Genomic DNA, 13,288 nt, shown 5'->3' with positions numbered 1-13,288 from the left:
AGAATGTGCAAACTCCACAAATTCAGTTGCTTGAGGCGGGAATTGACCCTGACTCTGTGACATTGTGAAACAGCAGCGCTCACGATGGTGTCAGCGTTGGATGGGACTTATTTGCCGTCTTATATTGGGAAAAATCTCTTTCAGTGTAAGCATCTGGAAAGACCAGTTCCTAGAAAAAGAAATGAATATGTTACTAACCTTGGATTGTTTCATGTCCAAGAACACTCAGATCAATACCTCTCATGATCAGCTCTGCTGATCATGTTTGCAAAGAGATCTAGCAAATTGCCAAGTGTGATTTTCCTTTCAATCAATAATTTTGACTCAGTTTGGCTGCAAATATCTTTTCCAAACTTTATGTTTTTCTTCTTTTACATTGGTGTCTCGCACTTTACAATTGACAGCAGAGGTGGGAGAGGAGATGGAAGCATTTAGCTCATCAAGTCAGCGACAACTTTCAATGAGATCACGGCTGATTTGGTTAATGCTCAACTCTGCTTTTTAGTCAGTACTCATGGCCGAGTGGTTAAGGTGATAGGTTAAAAATCCATTGGGGTTTCCCCGCGTACGTCCGAATGCTGCTGACTACGTTTTGAATGACTTGCTGCTGGGCGAATTTTCGCTCAAATTTCAAAAAACCTATTTTGCAAACGAGGCCGGTAATTTAATTAGACTTTGGAACTCGAGTTCTTCATCAGAAAAGTTTCATACTTTAAACATAATCTCTGTTAAAACGAAAATAGTTTGCGCAACGGAGAAAGACTGGCAACAGAAACGTCGACTTTTCTGCTCCTCGGATGCTGCCTGACCTGCTGTGCTTTTCCAGTATCACTCTGATCTAAAGTCAGGATTCCAGCATCTGCAGTCCTCACTTTTGTCTAGTTTCTTCAGTGTCTCTGACAGCAAAGGTATGAAAGGAGATGGAAGCATTCAGCTCATCAAGTCAACCGCAACATTCAATGAGATCACGGCTGATTTGGTCAATGCTCAAGCCGGCGGAGCTGTCTGTAGTCATGGCTGAGTGGTTAAGGCGATGGATTACAAATCCATTGGGGTTTCCCCAAATAGGTTCAAATCCTGCTGACTACGTTATGAATGCTTTCCTGCTGGTACAATATTCGCTCAAAGTTCAGAAAACCTAACTTCCAAACCAGACCAGTAATTTGATTCGACTTGGGAAAGTCGAGTTCTTCATCAGAAATGTTCCATATTTAAAGCATTATCTCTGTTTCTCTTTCCAGATACACTCTCGACACATCGGGTTTCTGCAGCTGTTATTCAACGTCCTGAGCAGAAGTGCTGCTTTTCACGAGATTCCTTTAATCCCTGCCCTCTGTTCTCTGACTCGGGTCAGTGGCAACACTTCCTCCTGCTCGTCAAAGTGCTCATTCCCCACCGCTCCCTCTCCCATCATTACAAACAACCGAAGGAAATTTCACTTAACCATCTTTGTTCCAAAGTGAAACTCACCAGCCTCGGGAATCTCTCCACCAAACGGGACGTCTCATCCCTGGACATGGTGCAAGCCCTAGGATTGTGAAGAGATACTGTGAAAATATTGTCAGTTGGCAGTTGGAAAAATGTTTAGGAAGCAAACCATATAATTTAGGCTCCAGCTTTGTAAATCTTGAGAAACTCTTTGGGAAATGGAATCAGAGGAGGATGAAGGAGTGTGAAGTGTCGGACCGAGTAGAGGACGGGACATTGACTCTGATGTTCTCGGGACAGGAACTGATCTGAGGCGTTGAAAGAATTCTCGCTCACGTACGTGAGGAATGCAAACTTCATCTGGACTTTGGGACAATGAAAAACTCTGGAACACTCAGATCAATATCCAAACATTGACTGGGATCACTACAGTACGAGTACTATAGATGAGTCAATTTTTGCCCAGTGTGTGCAGGAGGGCTTCCTGACACAGTTTGTAGACATGCCTTCAAGGGACGAAGCCACTTTCGATTTAGTACTGGGTAATGAGCCTGGCCAGGTTTTAGATTGGGAAGTAGGCGAGCACTTTGGAGACAGCGATCACAATTCTCTCAGGTTTACTTTCGTGATTGAAAGGGATAGGTGTACGCCACGGAGCAAGAATTTCAGCTGGTGGAAGGGAAATTGCGATGCAATGAGGTAAGATTTAGGAAGCGGAGAATGGGGTAGGAAACTGCAGGGGGTGAGCACATTATAAATGTGGAGCTTATTCAAGAAAAAGCTCCTGTGTGTCCCAGATAAGTATGTACCTGTCAGGCAGGGAGGAAGATTTAGAACGCGTGAGCCGTGGTTTACTAAGGAAGTGGAATCCCTGGTCAAGAAGAACAAGAAGTCTTATGTTAGGACAAAACGTGAAAACTCAGTTAGAACGCTCGAGGGTTCCAACGATATCAGGAAAGATCTAAAAAGAGAGCTGAGAAGAGCCAGGAGGAGACATGAGAAGTTGTTGGCAGATAGGATCAGGGTTAACCCGAAGGCTTTCCAGAGGTATGTCAGGAATAAAAGAATGACGAGAGTTAAATTTGGGACAATCAAGGATAATAGTGGGAAGTTGTGTGTGGAGTCAGAGGAGATAGGGGAAGCGCTAAATAAATATTTTTCGACAGTGTTCGCTGTAGAAAATGAAAATGTTGGCGAGGAAGATACTGAGATACTTGCGTCTAGAGTAGTAGATATTGAGGTTCACAAGGATTAGGTGATAGAAATACTGGAGAGTGTGATAACAGACAAGTTCCCTGGGCCGGATGGGATCTGTCATAGTATCCTCTGGGAATCAAGGGAAGAGATTGATGAGCCTTTGGCATCGATCGTCAAATCATCGTTGTCTACAGGAATAGTGCCTGTGGAATGGAGCATAGCATATGTTGTTCCCGTGTTCAAAAAGTGTCGTAGAGACAACCCTGGTAATTACAGACTAGTGAGTCTCACTGGAGTTGTGAGTAACGTGTTGGAAAAGGTTATTATAGATAGGATTTATGACCATTTAGAAAAGAATAATCTGATCAGGGACAGCACGGTTTTGTGATGGGTAGGCCTTGCCTCACGAATCTTACTGACTTTTTTTACAAAGTGACCAAACACGGAGATGACGGTAAATCAGTTAATGTGGTGTATATGGGTTTCAGCAAGTTGTTCGATAAGGTTCCCCACAATAGGCTATCATACAAAATGCGGAGGAATGGAATTTTGGGAGAGATGGCAGCTTTGATCAGTAATTGGCTTGCCAATAGAAAACAGTGTTATAGTTGATGGAACATGTTCTTCTTGGTGTCCAGGTACTGGCGGTGTACCACAAGGGTCGGTGTTAGGTCCACTACTGTTACATGAGATCTAACCTTGCCAATCAGTCTCCCATGGGGAACATTGTTGAACGCCTTACTGAAGTCCATATAGATCACATTTACTGCTCTGCCCTCATCAATCTTCTTTGTTACTTCTTCAAAAAATTCAATCACGTTTGTGAGACATGATTTCCCACGCACAAAGCCATGTTAAATATCCCGAATCAGTACTTGTCTTTCCAAATACATGTACATTCTGTTCCTCAGGATTCCCTCCAACAATTGGAGTATTCTTGGCAGATGCAGTTTCATGTCGGGAATGCGAGGTCATATACTTTGTTGGGAAGAATCAAAAGACACGCTCGATTAAAATCGATAGAAACGCAAAAGATGTGCAGTGTAGAGGAGTCTCAGTGTTCTTGTACATGAAACGAACAAAGGTTAATCACATATTTATTTCTTGCTGGCAAAAGAAAGCCTTTTCTGATGCTCACAATTAAAGAGACGGTTTCCAAGAAAATAGGAAAATTAAGTCACCAGTAGAGTAATCAATTACCAAGATATCCCTCGTAATGTTTTATGGGACATGTGGGATTTTTTTGATTATGGTTCTCCAAACGTTTTTACAATGGAATCGAGAGTTTTAGATGGGAAGTTAAAATCACGCATGACTAATGCCATTTTTGTCACTCACACACAATATTTTTTCCTTGTACGATTTATTTCGCTTTGTGGTTACTGCGAGTGGGCTTGTAAACTACACATGCTTATGAGTTCATTCCTCATTGTTCCTCAACTCCAGTCAAACCGAATTTACATCCTTATTTCCTGAATCAAGGTAATCTCTAACCATTGCATAAATGTCATTAAAACTTCGGTATTTCACACGCCTCTGTATATCATCTTACAATATTAATTGATCCTTTACTGTATTGCAGTTGTGCATAAGAGAAAAATAGAATCGAGAATGGTGGACCTCGGCTTCACACACCCGTTATTGAAGCGAAAATGCAGATTACTGCCCATAATGCGATCGTGGAAGCATGTTCCGAACCCTCAGGAAACACAGAATAAGTGCAATGCCACAGGGCATGTCAGGGACAGCACCCGAAAGACAACAGAAATGCTGCTATGAGCTCCTATTTTGGATGTATTTCTCAATGAGCAATAGAGTGTCACATGTGTTCCATCAGGAGTTACCTCACACAAGGAAGTGACCAGTGCTGCAAACGGTCATATCATCCGAGTTCCAAGCCCTGGAATCAGAGACATTCAATATTCTGTGCATACCTGCAAGGAACAGCTGTCCGAGGCGTTTACAGTCCAGGTGAAATTATGAATGCAGCTCTCTAGTTGTCAGCCTCTTTCTCCTTTGTCCTGTTTCGTGCAGTCCCTGCGTGGAATCTCGTCAACCACGTTTGACCTGCACATGATGCGGATTGGGCCTTGTTTCCTCGTGAGTTGTCTGAGTGAGGCTCTGGGTTTCTGTGCTGTCATAAGTCCGAATGTTCGGAGGAGTCTGGATATCGTTTTCCAGAATTTGTTTTTAATACAGGGAAGCATGATTTAAAAATTACCTCAAAGCATATCCTCGCTGCGAACTTTGTGTGCCATGCATCTGCGAATGAAGGTGTGTGGATATTGGTTCTTGGCAAAGAATTTGTGTGGGCGTCAGTCCAGCAGTCCCTAGCAGCAATACATACAAACGGCAAGGGCCACACATTCGACTAGAATAGCATAATAATAGGACAGGGCAAGCAGAAGACAGCCAGACAATTCCTGGAAGCAGGGCACTCATCGACGGATTCCATCCGTTGGACCCAATCTGCAATCCCAACAAACGGAAGCAGCGGGAATGAAACCAAATGAATTCGTACCAAAACATGAGAGCAGCGCTTCACAGGAACCTCTGCAGCGCTGAGAATGTCACCCAGACAGGCGAGGAAAAGTCTGCAAACCATCTTCCTCGCGTCACCGAACTTTTCAACAAGATCTCCAGAAGCATCCGAACTTCACATCTTTCTGCTCCAAAACACTCCGCTTTTCCACAACAGAGAATTGCACACTCAACTACCGCGTGTAAGATGAGAATACCAGCCCCTACACTACCAAGGGCGGCAGTAAGAGCGAGGGGAAACAGCTGCCACTGTCATTCCACAGCTACAAACGCTCTCTTTGAAATGTACACTTTCGTATGAATGTCAGGGCAGCAGTAGAATATGGGAACTAAACAGCCTGCGCTGTGTATTCATATTCTGGACAATATGAGTTGTTCACAGTTTTCCCTGAAAGTGAGTGGACATCGTTATTTCACCGCTGTTGTGAAGCCAGATCCTGCACTGAATCTGCTCCCTCGTTTTTTGTTGTTGTAGCTAAAAGGTGGGCAACTGCAACGTGAAACTTTGTTATATTTCTCTCAATTCCTTCATTACTGTCCTGGTGAGGGAGGCTGGAGATTGGCTCGCTCGATCAGATGGAGGCACCTACATATTGTTGACCTAATTTAACCGAGAATATAATTGGTAATATTCACTTTGCATGGTACATTTTTCTGTTATGTTTTATGTTACTTGAACACTTTGAGTTACTTGGCATGCACTAAATCTCCAGAATGTCGGGAATCTCCGTTTGGAATTGCTTCGGTGCTATTTGTGTGAGCAGTTCTTGACATACACGTCTCACACTGCCTCACAGACAGAAGTAATGAGTTTGTGTGTCTGATAATGACTCTGCCTTTTGAGTTTTGCACCTGGTCCACGTTAAGAGCTGTCAGTTTTTGGATTCACTGGAGAGTTGAGGGGATAACACGATTTGTGAGGTTTTTTTTAGTCAACGAAATTATTTGATGGAGAACTTGGGAATGTATCAAGGAGAATGGTCATTGTCTGTAAATATCTGGAAAACTTTCCTCTCTGTGTCATTTCAAAACATTACGCTTCAAGAAAAAATGAAATTCAAACACGCTGACTTAGAAACAAACAGCATGCGTTTTTGCAAGTGGTCTATTCAAACTGTTGTCAGGTACTGGAGTGTCACAGAATTGCCGAGCACAGAAGCAAACCTTCCTATCCAACTTGCACCTGCTGAACAGATGACCGTAACTAATCTAAACATATTTGCCAATATTTGTCCTTTATCTTTCCGAACACTTCCTGTCTCGACACCTATTTAGATGCCTTTGAAGTGTTGTGAGTGCACCAATCTCTGCCACTAAATGTGGCAATTTATTCCACACGCACAAAAAACGTCTGTATTAAAAATAGGTGTCGCTCACATCCCTTTCAAATTGTACTGCTCTCACATTAAACCTATGCTATCTCGCTTTAAACTCACGTGACCTCTGAAAAAGTGTAGATTGACTATGTTCTCTGCTCGTCTACCTCATGATTTTGTAAACATTTCCAAGGACATCCCTCAGGCCTGAAGCTCCGGGGAAAACTGTCGAAGAATATTCAGCTTCTCGCTAATGTCCACACCGTACAAACCTTTCAAATTGTTGTAAATATTTTTTTTAAATTATGCGAAGGTATTCATAGAAAGTGCCAGGGGAAATTGCCTGAAGTGAAGCGATGCTGAAACATTAGTCTTGACAGGTTAGGCGCTTAGTTATCATCAGGGAGCGTCGCCGAGTGGTTTAATGTAGGTAAAAACAATGAATGCAGATGCTGGAGACCCCAGATTCAGGATTAGTGGTGCTGAAGAGCGCAGCAGTTCAGGCAGCATCCGAGGAGCAGTCAAATCGACGTTTCCGGCGAAACCCTGTAATCCTGATGAAGGGCTTTTGCCTAAAATGTCGATTTTACTGCTCCTCGGATGCTTGCTGAACTGCTGTGCTCTTCCAGCATCACGAATCCAGATAGATTTAATGTGCTGGGTTTAGGGTACAGTCTCTATTGCGTCGTGGGTTTGAAACCCAACTTTGCAATAGAACAACTGCAGGTAGCTTTTTATGACAGATCTACACAGGTCCTGATATTGCTTTATGGGTGTGTTTGTTACTCTTCGGGTTACTCACCCTCTCTGCGATAAACACGGGAACATGAGCAGCTGATTCTTAAAATAATGAGAACTACCGCTGTCCATATCCTCTCGAGCACTGTGGGTTTGGATGTGTACACGCACAATTTTGCTGCCAGTTGCTGTGTCTCAAATGGTCAGAGCATTTGGCTTAAATGTTGGTTGTCCTAGCCCAAAAAGAGCACAGAGCCTCAAATATTTCACATCAAGTACTGAGACCGACCATGTACGAACAATACAACCACGAATACTCATCCATGTTTGACCCTGAATCCGCAGTGATTGAGACGATCACGTGCAGCAGAATGCGACCCCACTCTCTACAAGCCCCTGCTGCCAACAGAAAGGGGCCACGGCAGTTTCAATCAGTGGCTTCCTCCCCAGCCCTGGGCCACAGCTCATGGAAACTCCTTCCTCAGGAACGGCTGTTACCGTGTGAAAAAATTCTAATTCAAATTGGAAATGGCTTCAGAAGATTGTTCCTGTTTTAAAAACATTTTATAATCAGAATTCCTGTCTCGAATATTGGAAGTGGTAAACTTTGTAGGCAGGTAGAACAAAGAAAATGTTGATTGTGAGGACTATATCTCTTCAGCAGATGGGATTCCCTACACTCTAATCAGAAATGATTTGGCTTCCTGAGGCATTTTCCCGATTGATTTGCAGTCTGCTAGAGTGTCTGCGAATCACTTCGGCGACCTAAGGATCAGGGTCAAAATATGAAAATATTAACAGAGAATGGTAAATCCCGGGGCAAGGCCTAAATGGATTGTAATGATCTGAAGGAATAAATCTGAGAATTGAAAGACTTGAATCATGTTATTTGCAATGGGGAGGAATGAACGAGATTTTTGAAAATTGCCGTGTCAGCTGATATAAACTCAGTATGAAATGATAAATTAACCAACACCAATCCTGTCCTGGTTCGCTCAGTCGGTAGAGCTTGAGACCTGTAATCTCAATGGTGTGGGGTCGAGACCCACACAGGGCGCTGTTGTTTCTTAATAGGTTTGCCGCTCTCCATTAATGTTGCAAGAGCGAATTCGCTCGCTGAGGCAGGTTTTATCGACACATTTTTTTCCTCCGTTTTTGATCATCTCTTGGTTTCTGAGTGAAAACTGTCTCCACTGTACTGCAGGTGCAAGAGACAAGGTTCTCAGTTCAGCCGAATATGCTATAAACGATGTCCCTCCCAAAACGCGAGGTTCCATTCCAAAAGTGCCCAAACCCAAATGACCAGAGACGTCGAATGCGAATGGCCACATGAAAGTGACAGCTGAATGTCAAATGGTGCTGCAATAGAATTAACTGAATGAGAATGCTCTGATGGAACCGAATGGAACTCTCCCTGAAATTTTACCAGTTCACTCGGTAAATGATGCTGTTGTGTACCCACATGGGTTTACGTAATGAACAACTTATTGTCAGTAACACGGATGGGGGTGATGCAGGATAGTGAGGTTTCCGTGTGGGTCAGAAGTGATTTGTTCGAACAGAGAATTCAAACGTCCACAGAGCAGACATAGCTGATTGGTCCAGGATCACAATTCTCCCTTCTGTTTCAGTACCAACAAAAGAAATTTCAGGAAAATCTCAGCAGGTCTGGTAGAATCTTGGAATGGAAAACCGAGTTAAGTCTTCAAGACCAGTGACACTTATTTCTCCATGTCCATCTCCGTCTAACTTTGTATTGAATATCTCCTGACTCTCAACGTTATACTCAGTTTCTCTTTTATTACTCCGTCTCCAAACATTCTCCCAGTCTCAAAATTTAATCGCAGATCTGTTTCATCTCTCACCTCGCCGAGTTATGAGGAGGACTTCGAAATGCACGATTAACTCTGTTTCTATTTCCTTAGATACTGGATGGCCAGAGACCAGAAGGCATCGGAGGACAGTTAGAGCTTTCAGCCCATCTGGTCTGCCCGCCATTCGGTCATATCGTTCCCAAACCAATTCTCAGCCTTCTATCTGTGACTCTTAGCTCCCCTGAATTTAGGATCCAGTCTTTTTCCCAGAGTGCGAATGAAACCATCCCAACCGTCTCCACATCTGCTGGCGGCTGTTACACCGTATCTGTGTGTGATCGAGCTCGGTTTCAGGCCCACACAGCAAACACGTCTGTTCTGAGCAATGCAATTCCCGCTGCATGACAGATCGATCGGGTCTCTGACCACATGGTTTTTCTGCGAGTCAGTAGTTAGCTCCTTCACCACCCACAGAAAGTACCAGTGCTTCAAAATGTGGGGACAAAGAACGATAGGCACAAGAGTTTGTACAGGTTAGGTACACTTTGAGTGCGAGCAGCAGCTAAGGTAAGACAGTTTGTTTTAAAATTACTTACCGGTAGCGGGCAGCGGTGTTTTTTTCTCTCTTTACAGAAAGAGCGGGAGCAGCAGGGGGAAGTGACGAAGACCGGAGAGGCAGCCGGGGAGGTTTTTTTCCCCTTTAAAAGCGCGCAGAAGACCCCGAGGCACTACAGAGGTAGTGTCTCCCACCCGCCCTCCTCCTCTAAAATAAATAATAAGACCCGTTGTGGTAAGTAGGTAAGTGCTGCATTTTGCTTGTTGTATTCTTTAGACCCAGTTTTTTTTTTATATATAAAAGGTTACTTTCAGAGGGATGGCAGTGAAGGCAGTGGAATGTTCCTCTTGCAACATGTTTGAGGTGAGGGATGCCATGGACGTCCCTGCTGAAAACACTTGCAGGAAGTGCACCCACCTCCAGCTCCTCCAAGACCGCGTTAGGGAACTGGAGCTGGAGTTGGATGAACTTAGGATCATTCGGGAGGCAGAGGGGGTCATAGATCGGAGCTTTAGGGAAGTAGTAACTCCAAAGACGGCAGATAGATGGGTGACAGTGAGGGGGACTGGGAGGAAGCAGCCAGTGCAGGGACCCCCTGCGGCCGTTCCCCTCAAGAACAAGTATACCGTTTTGGATACTTGTGGGGGGACGACTTACCAGGGGTAAGTAACGGGGCTCAGGCCTATGGCACGGAGCCTGTCCCCGTTACTCAGAAGGGAAGGGTGGAGAAGAGCAGAGCAATAGTAATTGGGGACTCGATAGTTCGGGGCACAGATAGGCGGTTTTGTGGGAACGAGAGAGACTCACGTTTGGTATGTTGCCTCCCAGGTGCAAGGGTACGTGATGTCTCTGATCGTGTTTTCCGGGTCCTTAAGGGGGAGGAGGAGCAGCCCGAAGTCGTCGTCCACATTGGCACCAATGACATAGGTAGGAGGAGCGCTGAAGATGTTAGGCAGGCTTTCAGGGAGCTAGGTTGGAAGCTCAGAGTTAGAACGAACAGAGTTGTTGTCTCTGGTTTGTTACCCGTGCCACGTGATAGAGAGTCGAGGAATAGGGAGAGAGAACAGTTAAATGCGTGGCTACAGGGATGGTGCAGGAGGGAGGGATTCCGGTATTTGGATAACTGGGGTTCTTTCTGGGGAAGGTGGGACCTCTATAAACAGGATGGTCTGCACCTGAACCTGAGGGGCACCAGTATCCTTGGTGGGAGGTTTGCTAGTGCTCTTGGGGGGGGTTTAAACTAACTCTGCAGGGGCATGGGCACCCAGACTGTAGCTTCAGGGTGCAGGACCTGTTGTGTAGGGAGGTCAGGAACATGGCATCAATTTCAAAGGAGGGTGCCTGTAAACAGGAAAGTGGTTTGAAGTGTGTATACTTCAATGCAAGAAGTATACGGAATAAGGTAGGTGAACTTGCAGCGTGGGTTAGTACCTGGGACTTCGATGTTGTGGCTATTATGGAGACATGGGTAGAACAGGGACAGGATTGGCTGTTGCAGGTTCCAGGGTTTAAATGTTTTAGAAGGGTCAGAGGTGGGGGTAAAAGAGGGGGAGGTGTGGCATTGCTTGTCAAAGATAGTATTACAGCTGTGGAAAGGACGATGGATGAAGACTCGCCATCTGAGGTAGTTTGGGCTGAGGTTAGGAATAGGAAAGGTGAGCTCACCCTGTTAGGAGTTTTTTACAGGCCTCCTAACAGTCCTAGAAACGTAGAAGAAAGGTTTGCGAGGATGATTCAAGAGAAGAGTGAAAGTAATAGGGTGGTTGTTATGGGGGACTTTAACTTTCCTGATATTGATTGGGAAAGCTATAGCTCAAGTTCGTTAGATGGGTCAGTGTTTGTCCAATGTGTGTAGGAGAGTTTCCTGACACAATATGTAGATAGGCCAACAAGAGGTGAGGCCATACTGGATTTGGTTCTGGGTAATGAACCAGGCCAGGTGTTAGAATTAGAGGTAGGTGAGCACTTTGGGGACAGTGACCACAATTCGGTGACTTTTACTCTAGTGATGGAGAGGGATAAGTGTGCACTACAGGGCAAGAGTTATAGCTGGGGGCAGGGAAATTATGATGCTGTGAGGCATGACTTAGGATGTGTGGCCTGGAAAAGTAAGCTTCAAGGCAAGGGTGTAATTGATATGTGGAGCTTGTTCAAGGAGCAACTATTGAGTGTCCTTGATAAGTATGTACCCGTCCGGCAGGGAGGAAAGGGTCGTGTGAGGGAGCCGTGGTTTAATAAGGAATTGGAATCCCTTGTTAAAGGGAAGAGGGCAGCCTATGTAAAGGTTCAATTGGGGCGATTGAGAGTTATAAGGTAGCCAGGAAGGACCTGAAGAGAGAGCTAAGAGCAGCAAGGAGGGGACATGAAAGGTCCTTAGTTGGTAGGATTAGGGAAAACCCTAAGGCTTTCTATAGGTATGTCAGGAATAAAAGAATGACTAGGGCAGGAATAGGTCCAGTCAAGGATAGTAGTGGGAAGTTGCGTGTGGAGGCTGAAGAGATTGGGGAGACACTGAATGAATACCTTTCGTCAGTATTCAATCAGGAACAGGACATTGTTGTCAATGTGAGTACTGAGTCACAATTAACTGGAATGGATGACTTTGAGGTATGTAGAGAAGAGGTGTTGGAAATTCTGGAAAGGGTGAAAATAGATAAGTCCCCTGGGCCTGATGGCATTTATCCTAGGATTCTCTGGGAAGCAAGGGAGGAGATTGCAGAGCCATTGGCCTTGATTTTTATGTCCTCGTTGTCTACAGGAGTAGTGCCAGAAGATTGGAGGCTAGCAAATGTGGTTCCCTTGTTCAAGAAGGGGAGTAGGGATAACCTTAGTAACTATAGGCCGGTGAGTCTCACTTCTGTTGTGGGCAAAATCTTAGAGAGAATTGTAAGGGATAGGATTTATGAACATCTGGATAGGAATAATGTGATCAAGGATAGTCAGCATGGTTTTGTGAAGGGCAGGTCGTGCCTCACAAAGCTTATTGAATTCTTTGAGAAGGTGACTAAGGAGGTGGACGAGGGGAAAGCAGTAGATTTAGTGTATATGGATTTTAGTAAGGCGTTTGATAAGGTTCCCCATGGTACACTACTGCAAAAAATACGGAGGTATGGCATTGAGGGTGAGTTGGAGGTTTGGATTAGGAGTTGGCTGGCTGGAAGAAGACAGGGGGTAGTAGTTGGTGGCAAAGGGTCATTTTGGAGTGCCTTCACTAGCGGTGTTCCGCAAGGATCTGTTTTGGGACCATTGCTGTTTGTCATTTTTATAAATGACCTGGAGGAGGGGTTAGAAGGTTAGGTGAGCAAGTTTGCGGATGATACGAAAGTCGGAGGAGTTAAAGACAGTGAGGATAGATGTGACAGGTTACAGCGGGATATAGATAAGCTGCAGAACTGGGCAGAAAGGTGGCAAATGGAGTTCAATGTAGCTAAGTGTGAGGTGATTCACTTTGGTAAGAGTAATAAAAAGATGGGGTACTGGGCTAACGGTCGGATACTTGGTAGTGTGGATGAGCAGAGGGACCTTGGTGTCCATGTACACAAATCTTTGAAAGTTGCCACCCAGGTAAATAGTGCGGTGAAGAAGGCATATGGCGTACTGGCTTTTATTGGTAGAAGAATTGAGTTCCGGAGTACTGAGGTCATGTTGCAGTTGTATAAGATTCTGGTGCGGCCGCATCTGGAGTATTGTGTGAAGTT

General features: G+C 44.7%; 1 non-coding gene across 1 annotated transcript; it reads left to right on the top strand.

Annotated features, from left to right (window-relative positions):
- The first annotated feature begins 1,007 nt into the window (after nt 1–1,007).
- On the top strand, nt 1,008–1,089 carry trnac-aca (transfer RNA cysteine (anticodon ACA)). The gene has a single exon. It is a non-coding gene; the product is annotated as a tRNA-Cys (tRNA).
- Nucleotides 1,090–13,288: the final 12,199 nt, after the last annotated feature.

The sequence above is a fragment of the Chiloscyllium plagiosum genome, unplaced genomic scaffold (genome assembly GCF_037043375.1).
Source record: "Chiloscyllium plagiosum isolate Xiang-an unplaced genomic scaffold, Cpla_swu_hap1 HiC_scaffold_42, whole genome shotgun sequence".
Classification (NCBI taxonomy): Eukaryota; Metazoa; Chordata; class Chondrichthyes; order Orectolobiformes; family Hemiscylliidae; genus Chiloscyllium; species Chiloscyllium plagiosum.
This window is presented reverse-complemented; position numbering and strand designations above follow the sequence as displayed.